At 40.0% G+C, this 14,109-nt stretch overlaps 1 pseudogene across 1 annotated transcript in view; it reads left to right on the forward strand.

The window, feature by feature from the left end:
- The first annotated feature begins 1,246 nt into the window (after window positions 1–1,246).
- The window catches only part of LOC148025929 (uridine 5'-monophosphate synthase-like), a 51,233-nt pseudogene continuing 38,370 nt past the window's right edge, over window positions 1,247–14,109 (forward strand). Inside the window, exons 1-5 of the transcript XR_015693005.1 lie at window positions 1,247–1,276; window positions 3,083–3,921; window positions 4,442–4,526; window positions 4,633–4,741; window positions 5,038–5,129. The product of XR_015693005.1 is annotated as a uridine 5'-monophosphate synthase-like (transcript). The remainder of the gene's footprint in view (window positions 1,277–3,082; window positions 3,922–4,441; window positions 4,527–4,632; window positions 4,742–5,037; window positions 5,130–14,109) is intronic.

Genomic DNA, 14,109 nt, shown 5'->3' on the forward strand with positions numbered 1-14,109 from the left:
ACTTGACTAGGAGGGGGTAATGTTAACCCTTGTGCAAAATAGAGAAAAAGAAAAGAAAATAAAATTTTAAAAAAATTAAAAATGTGGATCATCGACAAAAGGATAAGAGGAGAAAAGGCTAAAAGCACAAGGGCAACCTTAAAAGTCAAGGAAAATACAAAGGTGCATTTTAAAATGTAAAGGGGCTCCCAAATTTTTGTAAAAGAGCGCTAGGCTTCCTCTTGTGGAAGTTGTAAAGAGTATATGGACATAGGTGAAGGTATAATGTAAATAGAAGGGAATAGGAAAAGAGGACCTTGGCAAGATGGCTAGTCATACAAAAAAGGGGATGGGTGCCCAAAGGGATAAGGGCATGTACAAAAGCCAAAAAGTGAATAGAGAAGCTTATTCTTGGTGTGTGGCAAAAGTGGCTCTCCTTTTCTTCTTCTTATCTTCTCTTATTCTTCTTGCTTACTTGTGCTTATATTTGAGAGAGGGAGTGTGAGAGTGTGAGGGAGTGAGTGTGTGAGGGTGAGGGACTGTGGTGGAGAAGATCTCCATCTTCTCCTTTCTTGTTCTCTTTTCTTCTCTTCTCTTATCTCGCACATGTAGCTATGGAGCATGGAGCTTGAAGGTGGAGGATTAAGGTTGCTTAAGCTCGTATCTCAAATTGTGGAGCTATTGGTGTAGGAGGGGTTTTAGTTGAAAGGTCGTATCCACCAGGGATCAGAGATAGAAGGAAGTAGAGAATAGGAGATGGAAGAGAAGAAAAAGAATAGACAAGAGGTAAACACAATAAAGAAAAAGAACAATGAATCAAAGCACTATGTATTGATAGATACTGAAATTCCTTGTCTGGCACTACTTAGAAGCAATCTCCAAGCATTAGATCTCATGGAGCCTCCTTGTAGACCAAAAACATGCATCAAACACTAGCTTCCTCTCTGTTACTCAAACTACAAATCAGATGGTTCTATTGGCTCTCAAAGGGGGGTAAAACTCCATGACACTTGATTAGGATTCTTCCAGATCACTCCTTCTTCTCCCAGTTCGGAGTGCTCTGTCAATTGCGATTGTGACCCGTGCAATTTTGCCAATCCTTCTTTTTCCATGAAATCTCCCAAATTGGTTAGAAATGCAACTTGATTTTTATATGTCACCCTATTCTAGAAGTTTTCTATATCTTTTTAGGAAATGTCAAAAGGGATTTTAGTCAAAAGTTCATATCCACTAGGGATCAGAGATAGAAGAAAGTAGAGAATAAGAGATGGAAGAGAATAAAAAGAATCAACAAGAGGTACACACGATAAAGACAAAGCACAATGAATCAAAGCACTATGTACTGATAGAACCTGAAATTCCTTGTCTGATACTACTCATAAGCAATCTCCAAGCCTCGGGGGGGTCACCTTATAGAACATGTAATATACCACGCGAGTTCAAAAGAAAGTGTATTTTTATTATGTTGACTTAAAGTTTTCCAAAAATAGAAGGGGTTTATAAATGCACCTCATGTAAAAGTTACATTAGGGGTCTTTTTATTAAAAAAATTTCAGAAGCATACTTTTTTAGGGAGATGGGGGGGGGGGGAGGGGGTGTGTGGGGTGGTAAGGGGATGGGTGGGGGGAAGATGGGGGGAGGGGAATCAATACTTAAAGGCATATATATTCTCACGAGACAAATATTTACAACTAGCATGTGGGAGGGGAGGGGGGGGGGGGTGGATTCTATCATAGCTTTTCATCAATATGAATTTACGTTGTGTTCACATTAAAATCCAGAAAACTTTCAAGTTTGAGGATTATAGGGAACATAGGTGCTTTTGTCGGGTGAGGCAAAGCATTCATAGTTGTTCCCTCTCCTTGCAATTTTATTAGCATTGCCCTTTAGGGCATATGCTAGTAAAATGGTGTGTGGCAAGGTAGTGCACGGCTCCAAAAAAATTAGACACACTTTATTCAAGTTAAGTGGCTCACTATCTTGAGTAAAGTGGCCCACTTTATGAGTTATGAGTTGTGGATCTTGGAAAAAAAGAGTCCTTCAAATTAGGCATTGGCTACATCAAGGCATATTAGAAGTGTTGGGGGAGGGCAATCAAGAGGTTTCTCAACTCACTCAACCTTGTAAACTATCATGGATAGTGATCAAAATAGAAGCGGTACAATAGTGTAGTAGTAAATCGCATCTTAGTATGGATAGCACCCCCCTCTTTGCATAGAAGGCAAGAAGATCAGCCAATCATTGTCTTCCACTCATGTTAAGAAGCCACATTTGCAGAATCTAGGCTTAAGGATTATGGTTTTTGCAATAAAGATGTCATTGTGCATGATTTTCTTGGTTCTCTTATTGATGCTAAGGAAGATAATACAGCTACTAAGTTGGATTTTCATCGCTTTAGACATCGGTATATTTCCTATATCTTGTAGTGGAGCATATAAACTAAAGATAGGATCAAATTCATAATCTTCTTCTTTGCAGTCATCATCTTCCCCCAAGCATGCTTTCTCTAGAACATTCCAAATTGACAAGTAGGAAAAGGAGACAAATACAATACAACTCAACTTTATCCATTGGGCCTGGTTTAGAAACAAAGCAATTAATCGTTTTTGTGAATTTTTTCTCAGTGGAAATTCTTGAATCCCTGCTCAAAACAAATGCTAGGGCTTCCATATGGGAGAAGAAGTAGACAAAAAACTATGGCTTGAGGAGTGTTCACCAGAAATCCAAGATTTAATGTAAAGTGAATTGCAAAAATTTCAAAAATACCCTCAAATTTTAAAGAAGAAGGTTTTAAACCTTGAACCCTTGAAAATTTTTAGTTATAAAAATGAAAAAATACATGTAATTTGATTCAAGAATCCTTCCAAAGTTATAAGTTAAAGGTTTTTGTATTTGCTACCAAAAGTATTTTTCATGAACACTAAGACCGGGATATTTTTCTACTTGTGACATTTTATAAATAGAACCAACAATCATTCTTTCATAATTTAAATAATTCTGCTAGTTAAAATGTGGTTGCATTAATGTTGTGTGTTACAAATAACGTAACCTTAGAGCTACAAGGGTATACTCAAAGTATCGAAATCTACTTGTTTGACATCAGTTTGTTGAGCTAACGTTGAGAGAGAGAGAGAGAGAGCGAGCTAGCCACCATGGACATCTCTCCGAGCTCGACAAGCTTGTCCTAGCTCTTCATGAGGCCGAGGCAATCAAATTCATGAGCTTCAAGCTCAAGAGCGGCATCACCTTCCCCATATACATCGACCTCCGTGTCATCGTCTCCTTCCCTGCCGTGCTCGTGCAGGTTGCACAGGCCATCTGGTGCACTGTCTCCTCCCTCTGCTTCGACATCATCTGTGGCATCCCCTACACCGCACTCCCCATTGCCACCGCCATCTCCCTCGCCCGGGCTGTTCCCATGGTCTTGCACCAGAAGGAGGTCAAGGACTACGGCACATGCAAGTCCATAGAGGGCGTCTTCTGCCCTGGCCAGTCTTGGCTAGTCCTTGAGGACCTCCTCACCAGCGGCGCCTCTGTCCTCAAGAATGTCACTCCGCTCACTAATGTCTCACCGATGCTATTGTGTTGATTGACAAACAACAGGGGGGACTGTGCAACCCTGCACAGAATGGCATGAAGCTTCATGCTGTGCTTGAGCTGACTCAGATGGTGGAGGTGCTCGTGTAGCATGGGAAGCTAAATGAAGATGTGGCTGCCTCTATGCAGCAGTTTTTGGCAGAGAATCATACTTCCTTGCGAGGTCTAGCACAAAGGCAGGTTCCCCATCCTCCTAAGAGCAGGATGTCTTATAGCCAGCATGCTCTTCTTGCACAGAACGCAATAGCAAAGAGACGTTTTGAGCTCATGGAGAGGAAGAAGAGCAACTTGTCATTGGTTGCAAATGTGAACACAACAGAAGAGTTGTTGGTTATTTCTGAAAAGGTATGTATAAGCTTTTTCATCAAGATGAGAATGGCAAATTCTTATCTTCTGTCTGATGCTATGGCCTATTTATATGCCCCTTTCCACTCACTTAGTATTGTTGTATTTGATTACATCCACCTGGAGAGAGGGAGACTGAATGCACTGCTGGTCATCACACATGTTGGTATTTCTGTAGCACTGTATTGTACATCTGATGCTTTCATTTATGGATCTTATTGCCCATTCATCATTCGCTTTTCAGTTCTTGTTCTTCACTATTTTCATGATTTGTCTTTTATTACTTATATTCATTTGTGCATTCTCACATGGTATAAAAAATGACTGCTATTGCTGCTGTATTTACATTGATTACATGTCTGCAATCTTTGCATTTGCTGCTTCCCAACCTGCTTCATGTTGGGTGACCTATTTAGCTGCTAATTTGAGCTGATGTAACCTGCATTTTCTACTATGGAGCTTCTTCTCCAGCTGCATGGCATCATTCCTGAATCATGAAACTTGTTTTCTGCTGTTATAGATGGCTGCAGCTTGTGTTTTTGCTGCTACACCTGTTGTGGAGGGCTGGGACTGCTTTGCAAAGGCTGATTACACTGTTGCCTGTGGTTGTGATCCCTCACTACTCCACTATTTGGGTTGGTATCTGTGCTTTTTTTATTGTTTGTGTGAGATTGAACTGCGAGCTAACTATTGAATTCTTGTGTTGTTTAGGATGATTGACCTGAAGTGCCCCATGTTTCTCTCTCTATTCTCTGTTCAGTTAGAACAATAGTGAGATTTGATGGTATAACTTAACCAATAACACAAGCAATCGATCAATGTGAGCTTTTCTATCCTTTACATTGATTTCAAGTTACGTAATTGGAAAACACAACAGTTCAAGGAAAAACAAAATGTATGCCTTTTAATTGTTCCTTGGAACTTAAATATACCAACAATTCAAGTCCAGAGACCTTCTTGATGCAATAATTTGCTCCACATTAGTACAATCATCTAGCCAAAGAGGAGCATTTCTTCAAGGAGCTGTTTGATTGGACCTGAGTGTGTGGTACAATTGAAGCCATCTTTACATGTTTCGATTGTATATACTTATTTGGTGGATGCTGTCATGTGCAGGTTATGTGAGTTTACTATTGTAAGGCCTTGGTTAGAAACATCACCACAATATTCGATCAAGGCAGTTGCAGTACGAGTTATGAGAGACTGAGGTATTCACCATCACTTGCCAAATATGTAATTATTAGGCCCACCTCTTAACTAAGGGCAGCAAAAGACCACAGCTAGGCTGCGCGCAGATAGTTGTCAGTGCATTAGTTAGTCAAGTGCATCTATGTCTAGTAGGTGCATTTTTTGCATCTAGAAAAGATGAGGTTGTCTAATAGGCTGCTCACTTTTCTAGATGCAAAAATGCACCTACTATAGTGGTTGCACTTATTGCATCTATGTCTAGTAGGCTGCTCACTGGAGTGGTTACTAAAGTAGCCATTGGACAGACTCTAGAGTTAAAATATTATGTCAAAGGGATATTGGAGAATGTCAAATTCTTCATAGTGCTGTTTGGTATTATAGAACACCAAGAAATCATAGGTTCAAAGGGGTGTTGAAGGGGGAGTCTCAAAGTATTGTGATCATCCATCATTCTCATGTGGATTATTGAACTTGTTTTCCTCTTTGTGGTGTCTTGGGCTTGAGATGTGAACATTGCTTGACCTATTTTAGCTTGTGCAAGGCTAGGATTTTGGTGCAATCTAGACAAACTTGTACTTAGAACCATCTCCTTAACTTGGATCACAATTCAATTGTTATGTTTGGGGTCTTTTAGATGCTAAATATTTTACTTGCAAAGTCTATTTGGATTCTTGAGTAGAAAGTTCAAAAGATTATCAATCTTGTTGTGAGAAGGGTCACTTGTAAGGAAATGCTAGGGCAATAGAGAAGGCACAATTTGTACGAGGCATATGGCAATACAATCTAATTGAATGCTCAATGAGAGAAGAGTGTATCAAATTGAAGTATGTACAAGGAGGCCTTTGGTCTTCATGTCTGGAGGGCTAGGATTGGAGGTGAGTTGATGGAGTTAGAGATGTTGGAAATAGCTTCAAGAGGATGTTGCATTGAGATGAATCCCAAATGTAGTAGCAATAGTTAGACAATGATGATGGGGCAACTTGCACAAGCTAGAAATGGTGACATTTGAGAATGTGTAGTAGTGGATCACTTGAAAAGGGAAATGATGAGCAACATGTTTTGTAGAAAAGGATCATAGGATGTAGGTAGCCAAATTGTTGCGAGAGGGCATAATGGAAAGGAAAGTGAACTTGGAGAGAATAGATGAGGCTTGAAAGAAACTTAAGAGTTAGAAGCAATAGCTAACAAGGTTGCAATAGTTAGCCCCAACATGCAGCTCGGAGCATTTGTCTGGATGCTAGAGGGGGATGAGATAGAATGAGGAGGGCTGGATGAATGAAGAGTGGATGATGGATTATTGGAGTGAGGGGGCAAGCTGCCTATAAATGAGAAAGTTGTAGTCTCAACTAGTATACCAATCGACTAGGCCCAAAATATTGGCACCTAGGTGAGCTTGCCCATTCACCTAAGTGGCCATCACGATAGAAATGAAATGTATTGGTGCAACTTCCAATAAAGATTTTGGGACACAAAAGATGATAGACAAACACAATTCTAGAGCTTCAAATATCCTTGTTTGACTTAAGCTCAGACTCATAAGTAGGAGATGACGAGACATGATTGCTAATATCCCCTCTTAGATCCTAGATGTGGTGGGAGGCCAAAGAAGATGGACTAGATCCAAGGGTGGTAGGAGTGCCACTATCGATGAAGCCCATCAATGATGAATGCCAACCAAGAAGTAAAAGAACAATAGGGACAAAGGGCCATGAAATAGGCATGCAAGCGGTACGGGATGGTATCTCGATGATGAAGGAAAGAGACATTCACATGAAGAAAAGGCTTGTGGAGGACTGTAATCCTTGAAGAATTTCCTCACAATCTTGGGTATCCCTCTCTAAAACACAAAGGCTAGGGAATCTAGAGTTGCATCTTTGATATTGTTCCCCTTTGAAAGGGACGGGGGTACGAGGAAACGACCAAAAGATATGGTGGGGGTGGGGTAGAATTTGTTGTGGATGGTACACAAATGGGAATGAAGGGGGAAACAGGAAACTACCTCAGAGGGCCCTTTACAAGAAGGGGCATGGAACCTATACAACTATAAATCCTATCAACTTGTCATAAGAATGGCCCTTGAAGAAGAATCTGTAGTGAGTATGGCTTGCTTGGTGAAGACAACTTAAGTACCTAGTCTAGTAAGGCCATGGATTGAGAGAAGATGAAAGCCTAAGTTGAAAACATGTAGGATTTTCAAAATGGAGCTTGAAGATAGATGGTTGGGCGAAGGTGAGGGTATTTTTTCCAATACTTCTTTTGAAGGTGTGAGGTCTTCCCATAGTGTGGATACTTTGAATACCCGTTGTGGTTCCCCTTTGTATTTGTATCAGAGTCACAAGGTTACTTTGATTTCTTGGACCTCTTCTTCCCTTCCTTTTGCTTGTCTTGTCCTTGTCAAGAAAAATGATGGGATGGCATGCACTCATACCATATCAGGGAGATAGTAGGGATCGCGGGGAGAAACACAGAGTGTACGACAAGCACTAATATTTAAATCTAAGGTTCAATAAAGGTTGGGGAGTACTCCAAGTTGCAAATGGCCTAGGCAAGCTAATTATGGATGGGCACATTTAATTTTGGGCTGAAATTGACTTTTTGAATGATTTAAATTTGAAAATTAATTAGTGGCTGGATAATGCTAGAAAATGGGTTTAGAAGGCTGCCACTTGGCAAAAATGCCCATGCAAATTGAAGAGACATTTTTGGGGGCTTGAGAGATGGATTTAGTTCACTCAGCCTGCAAGAGAGAGGAAGAAGATATTGTTGGTCTGATCTACAGGCATTGGAGAACCATGTGAGGCAGCCAGGAGCAAAGAAATATCAACGTCCAGAATTGCAGCATCATTAGTAGTTACCCTCTACATGACCCACCAATGTCACCCACATAGTGATACCCACATGGTTATAGAGTAATGGGACTAGCATAAGTCTTAGGTGGGGGCTATTTTAGGATAAGCTAGGTTAGCTTCATTACTTTGGTATCAGAGCATTAGTTTAGATCCTATCAGAAGTCATTTTCATGCATTAGATCTAGTTACGGTGACTAGGGAGTGAAAACCATAGTTAAAAATTAGTCATAGGAGTTAGTTCTTCCATAACCGTGGTCACACATGGAGATCTGTCACAAACTATGTCTAAGATGGAGGTTCCTGGCATGAACTAGTGGATAATGGCGGGCTTCAGCTATTTTGGCAGGTTGTGACTAAAATTTTGACCAAAATCTAGGGTAAGATGGATAAAATGAAAGCTACAATCTTTAATGGAGACCAATCTTGAGTTACTTTTTTAAAAGACAGGGTTTCTTCTCTTTCTTCCAACTTTCTTTTTTTAGATTTCATGGAAAATTTCTACTCCTACCTTGATTTTATGACTTCTACCTTGCAAAAACATTCCATAACAAGCTTCTTCATCAACTAAGCTTGCCAAAAAGCACCATTTATGGTGGTTTTGCTTCAGATGTGTTGCTTGCTGTGGAGCTTTTAAAGTCTACAAGCACTATTTATGGAGGTTTTACTTCAGTTGTGTTGCTTGTTATAGAGCTTTCAAAGGTGTCAATGCACAAGAATTGGTGTTCATAGGGAGCTAGCTTTAAATGTTGATGAAGGACATGTAGAAGGTATCTCATACACTAAGCTTCCATCCCAGAACTGCACCCAGGAGAGACAGACATTAATGAGTTCAGGGGCAAACAAACCCTTCACTATGTTCTATCTCATCAAATCAAGAGGCACTTGATCATTGGGATGCCATTTCTGACTGTTAGCTTTTATTCCAGACTGCACATAGGAGAGACAGACATTGATGAGATCATGAGTTCATGATTAGTCATTCTAGAATTGCATGCAATGGCAAATACGATGAGGAGATTGAATAACTGGATAGATCATAAGATCTTCCTGTTCAACGTCACATTCGGGCGGCCATTCTCCAGATGATTCGTGTTTGGCTTCAACTACTTGTTCCTTTTCCTTTGCAAGCGTACAAAGAAATCGGGACTAATGAGGCATCCTTTGCATCTTTACTCGCCTTGACGTGGAGAAATTTGGACTGACGATGTATTCTTTGACTAACTTGCATCTTTGCTAGCCTAAGTCTGTGTCTTCTTAACAAGGGGAGTGTTCTGGCAAGAGAAGACGTCGAGTGCCGTAAAGGATGGATGAGTAGGTATTGGAGAGGATGAACCTATTGCAGATGGAAGTGTAGGAAATTGCTTCGCTTCACATCTCGATTGGAATGCTTATGGCCATAAATGAAATCATTTAAGACAACCTCTGTGTTGTTTGTTTTGAGCACAGACTGGAAAGGAAGCATTAAATGTCTCCAAGGCAAGGCTAGAGTGGTGTGCTTGCACTTGGGGTTTGATATTGCAGGATTGGCAAGGTAGCGTTAATTGTTACTGCAGGACTGGCAAGGTAGCATTAATTGTCTCCAATGCAAGGCCAGAGTGGTGTGCTTACACTCGGGGTTTGATATTGAAGGATTGGCAAGGTAGCGTTAATTGTTACTGCAGGACTGGCAAGGTAGCATTAATTGTCTCCAAGGCAAGTCCAGAGTGGTGTGCTTGCACTTGGGGCTTGGGGAAGGAGGAATAGGGGTGCCATCGCCTGCCCCTTCTTGGGAGGATGCTCCAGAAAGCTGCCATGTACCAAGTAAACAACCAAAAGATTGCTCTCAGGAGGTTTTTTCTTACAGGATATGGCAAAGTCTGATGTTATGGAGGTCTTACTGAATGATGATTCTATTGATACATCATCTCAAATTCTTCCCAGACCATCAGCAAATGTCATTAGACTCTTCCATCATCAAGTGGATAGGTGTATAGGTTGAAGGCCCTTTACGGCCTCAAATAGGCTCCATGTGCTTGGAATGAGAAGATATACTCGTTTCTTCGATGATTTTATCTTGATAGGTGGCATGTCTAGAAGGTCATGTAGACTAAGGAGGCACTACATGAGATGTTCGAGATGATGGATATCGGTCTTCTCCATTTCTTTTAGGTCACAAGATTTACTAGACTCCAAGGGGGTTTTCATCTCTTAGTAGTTGTATGTGTAAGAGCTTTTGGCCACATTTGAGATAGATGGATGTAAGGCCATTTCTACTCCTATGGATCCAAACTAGAAAGCTATGGCCTATGCAAATTCACTAATGGTGGATGCTTCCCTATATAGGCAGTTGATTGGGTCCTTGATTTGGCTTCTTAACACTTGGGTTGATTTATGCTTTCCTGTAGGTTTGTTGGCTAGGTTAATCAGTGAACCCAAGGTGGTTCATTGGAAGCTTGCTATGAGGATTTTGTAGTTCCTGAGGGGGGCGTTGATCTTGTACTCATTATCCAAAGGGTATTGAAGATTCACCTTTGGTTCTTACGGGTCGGATGGATTCAAATTGGGTTGGAGATGTTGATCAATGGAGGTCAACCAAGTGTTATCTGTTGGAGTGGCAAAAAGTAGCCTAGAGTTGCCCTTTCTTTCAGAAAGGTGGAGTATAGAGCAGTCTTCTACCATATGTGATTCAGTGTCAAGATGTGTGATGATGCAGAGAGAGAGTAGGGTTTGCGGACATAGTGTGTGTACAATAAACACTGAGAGAGAAGAGAATCTCAGAAATACAAGAAGAACATGGTGATGATGCACTAAATCATGCTATCAGAAGAAAAATTGATACTACGGTGCGGAAGCTCTAAAGATGGCTAGTCGTAAAAGTAATGAAGTCAACATACTTATGTATTATTCTTTTTTATAGCGTACAACCTTTATCATACTACACAATCCAAATGTATAAGACATGCTTTGGACATGTGGATCTTGGAGTCTTTTGTGTATAGCTCTATGTTACAATGCTATTGTAAAAGTTTCATAATATTAAAATCATGTTTGGATATCCATCTTGGATCATTGTGAGAATTTCATGGCTAAAATAATGTAGTATTATATTTTAATTTGAATTGTACAGAAGGGGCCATGAAAATGCACATTCGATTTGAATTTTAGATTTACAGGGGGGATATAACTATTGACTTCAAAATTCACAAAAGGGGTATATAAAATAGTGAAAAAAATTTAAAAAGGGGTTTTTTAAGTATCCTTTGAACGCACGTTATATAGAGAGCTTCTATAAGGTGACCCCCCCCGAGCTCCAAGCATTAGATCTCCTGGAGCCTCCTTGTAGATAAAAAATGTGTATCAAATACTAAATTCATCTCTGTTGCTCAAATTGCAAAGTTGATGGTTTTGTTGGCTCTGAAAAGGGGGTAAAACTCTAGGACACCTGTTCAGGATTCTTCCAAATCACTCCATCTTCTTCTCCCAGTTCAAAGTGTTGTTTGCTTCTTGTCAACTGTGATTGCGACCCGCGCGATTTCGCCAATCCTTCTTTTTCCATGAAATCTCCCAAATTGGTTAAAAAGCTACTTGCTTTTTGTATGTCACTCTATTCTAGAAATTTTCTACAAATTTTAAGGATATTTATAGGAAATAATATCCAAAATATTAAAAATAAGCAAAAAATATTCAAGAATCTTGTATTTTTGAACCATCCATACTATGGACACTGACACTAATGACTAGTATGGCATTGACTCTCTAGATTAATAAGAAAGCCAAATGATGATGCACTCTAGGTTTTTTCACACTGTGTCTACGTAGCAGCATGACAACGGTGTGCTAGAAAGAGAAGGGTACTCGATTGGGCATTGAGGTAAGCTCACTACACTCATAGTTTGAGAGTGCATATGACTATGTGAGAGGTAGCCATTGGCATTTGGCTTGAAACACTTGATTAATAAGCAGTTCATGGGTCTTGGCAGTTGAGCAAAAGCTCCCACACTCAAAAATATTCCTTAGGCTACTTCTACCATTTTCATTTAAACTAACTTTGTCCTTCTATTTTCTTGGCCAATGTTGCAATATCTTCCCAACTTTCTATGTGCTTTTCCTAGTGTAGAACACATGATTTAAGCAATGTTTCTCCTGCTCTACCTTGGCCATTTACTTTATAACTTCTCCCATGACTATTGGGTAAATCCAATAAATTTGTGATTGCTTTGACCATGTCAAAGGATATTCTAAGAGTTCTTGATGCTTAGTAGTTTGAATTGTAAGGTCAACATGAACATATACACAATCAAGTGAAGTCAACAGTGTTTCATCTAGTCCTTGAGAATTCATAGCTCCTGATTAATCTCTGGGCTGCCCCCTCTTTTCTAACATCCCCATGATTGATTGCTTAGCTTGTTTTAAGTGTATTGGAGCTTTTGGTTGAGAAGAAAATGACTTGTGAATCAATGGATTCATTATGCTCTATGCTCTAGATTGTATATCTTTGTGTGAGATTGAAGTACTAGAGGCTTGTTCTTCAGCTGAAGTGATAGTCTTGGTCATAGCCAAGGGTTGTGATTGTATGGGTTCCATCTCAAAATGTGGGGCAGTCAATCGTGATAGTCAAAGATGAATATGCACTTAGATCCTCGGACTGATTGGAAGTATTCATGGTCATCTTGGTATTTTGAGATTTGTTTGTAACAACACTTGTAGACGGAGGTCATCGCTCTTTCGATGTTTTCATAGCTATCCCTTGTGGATCCTTTTCCTTAGATTGATAAGCTACATTAGGTTGATGCTGCTAAATTTTGTGTTTTGGTTTGGGTTACAAAGGTTCTTGGTTTCAAGGAGACTTTGGTTGTTTTGAAGAACCAACAACAATTTGGAGTTGTTACGTATCAACACTTGAGGGCTTTATCTCATCTATCCTTGGACTTTCCATTTCAGCTTGAGTAGCCTCATGTGGAAGTGGCTACTTTGGCTCTAGCTTTTCCCCCTTTCTTGGATGACTTTTTAGACACTACTAGTTTCTCTTGTGGAGTAGTAGCAACTTCAAGTGGTTGCTCTTTTGGAATTGTGGGCTTAAGTGTCACAAGAACTAGCTCGTTAGTCACTAGCTTATTTGATGTTGTCTCCTCAAGTATCTTGGTCCATGACCTATATCTGTGTGTGGGTCTCTTTTGCTTTTTCTTGGATGTTGATGGGATCTAGTTTGAGGTCACTAGACATGGCTTTGTGGATGGTTTTGGTGACCAAATCCAACAATTTCATGCATAAAACCCTTGAGCACATGTCAATGTTTTGGATACACATCGTGGCCTTGTGCTAGCTCTCCATCAATGCTTTTGATTACTTTCCCTAAATATATTTCCCTTTCTAGATGCAGTTCTATTCCCAACAGCTTGAGAAATTATGGTAGTGTTTCTAGTAGATGTGGTCTTTCCTTTGGTTCTAGGAGGGTTCCTACTCAGCGGTTCTTTCTTGTTCTTGTGTGTCTTGAGTAGTTCATTAATAACTCTATAGCTGTCCTCTCTAAGATTTTGATTTGACTTTAAGACAAGCTTCTTGCCCTTCTTGAGAGAAGAGACAAGCTCCCCTTTGCTAAAATTAGTGACTATCTCCATGTTTGGTAAGCTTAGGTATATGCAATGTACTTTATAGTCCACAATGCATGTGGTTGCACACTTGAAAGGCCTTCCAAGAAAGATTTCCTTTCCCATATCTTATCAATTTGAAAGCACATAAAACATTGTGTGAATTCTTTCAATCTCAACAATCAAGAGAATTTTGCATCATCCTAGGAGAGAATAGGCTGATGCTCCATACAACTTGATAGTTGCATTGGTCAATACGAGTTTAGGTTGTCCATACCTCATAGGTCAAGATGTTGTAATCTCAAACCTTTGTCTATGAGAGTGTCAATGATGAGCTCTCACTTGGCAATTAGTTTGACCCTAAGATATGTAGGAGAGATTAGCTTTTCTTTTTATGGGTTAGTGTTTGTGGCTTGGACATTTCGGATATTAGGCATGGTTGACCTAGTTAGGGCACTACATGAAAACTTGCATATTGGATAGTCATGATACATGTGAGTGATGCTACACCCAATGCATCTAAGGTCAGCCCTTGGAAATTTATCTATCACGATCCGATTTGATAGCTATGGCCTGGGCTCTTG

This window comes from Lygodium microphyllum, chromosome 14 (assembly GCF_053477565.2).
Source record: "Lygodium microphyllum isolate KBCC chromosome 14, Lygodium_microphyllum_v1.1.10, whole genome shotgun sequence".
Lineage (NCBI taxonomy): Eukaryota > Viridiplantae > Streptophyta > Polypodiopsida > Schizaeales > Lygodiaceae > Lygodium > Lygodium microphyllum.